We start from the raw sequence: 1064 nt of genomic DNA, 5'->3' as shown, positions 1-1064 counted from the left end.
TCCTGAGATCCTGTACCTCAGATTGTAGAACCTTCATCAGTGCAGCCATGTGGATGAGTCACGGCCATTGCTTGGCCTGTTGTTGTTGTTTTAAGTAATAAATAACAACCAGATAGATGCCAAAAAAAGCTGAAATGAATTTCAATACGAATTTGGGGAAAAGACCCCCAGGAATGAGGATCAGTGAGTGGGCCCCACAGCCCTTCCACAAGCCAAGCACCCATGCACTGGTTTGCGTGTTCCAGCCTGAGGCACCCTCTCCGCCCAGACGCTGCGCTAGGCCCTTTATTCTCACAGGTCTGCTCTGAGGGTTACCGTACGTGGCGAGGAAAGGGCAAGGAGCTGCAGCTCTCCTGTCTCACCGGGAAGGAGAATGTGGACGGAAGGGGTTGGAAACCTTCGCTGCTTCTGCCAGATCCGTAGATTCCAGCCACAAGTTGCAGAAACACCGACTGTCACCTGCAGCAGTGCAGAAATTTATCACAGGCCCTGCAGAGATTAAGTGAGCTCAGAGCGCGCGGACATTGAGACCCACGCCTTTCTACCTCTTCTCTTTCGTGCCCTCCTCTGTGTGGGCAGCCTTCTCAGGACGGCGGTATGACAGCTGCTGTATCCAAACAGGCTTTTTATTCTTAAGAGCAAGGCAGAATAGACCCAGAGCCCAGGCCCGGCGTGCAAGTGAGACCACCCAGGTCCGCTGGATCCTGAATGACCCAAAGCGCAGGCCCGGTGTGTGAGTGAGACCGCCTGGAGCCCACTGGATCCTCATTCTACCCCGAGTGCAGGCCCGGCATGTGAGTGAGACCGCCGGGTCCGCCGGATCCAGAATAGACCCAGAGGCAGGCCTAGCGTGGAACCCTTCAGCAGAACTCCCTGCAAAGAGACTAGAGGCAAGACCCACCCAGCTGATTCAGGAGCAGAACATCTTGCCAGAGTGACACAAAGGGTTCAACTCCAAGGGCTGCAGCAGAAAGAAGTGGGGCCCAGCAGCCAGACCCCAGCCAGACCCAAACAACACCCACCTGGAGGAATCTGAACTTCGTAGATCCGGACCTGGTGCTAAG

The sequence above is a fragment of the Octodon degus genome, unplaced genomic scaffold (assembly GCF_000260255.1).
Source record: "Octodon degus isolate 3935 unplaced genomic scaffold, OctDeg1.0 scaffold00017, whole genome shotgun sequence".
NCBI lineage: Eukaryota > Metazoa > Chordata > Mammalia > Rodentia > Octodontidae > Octodon > Octodon degus.
This window is presented reverse-complemented; position numbering follows the sequence as displayed.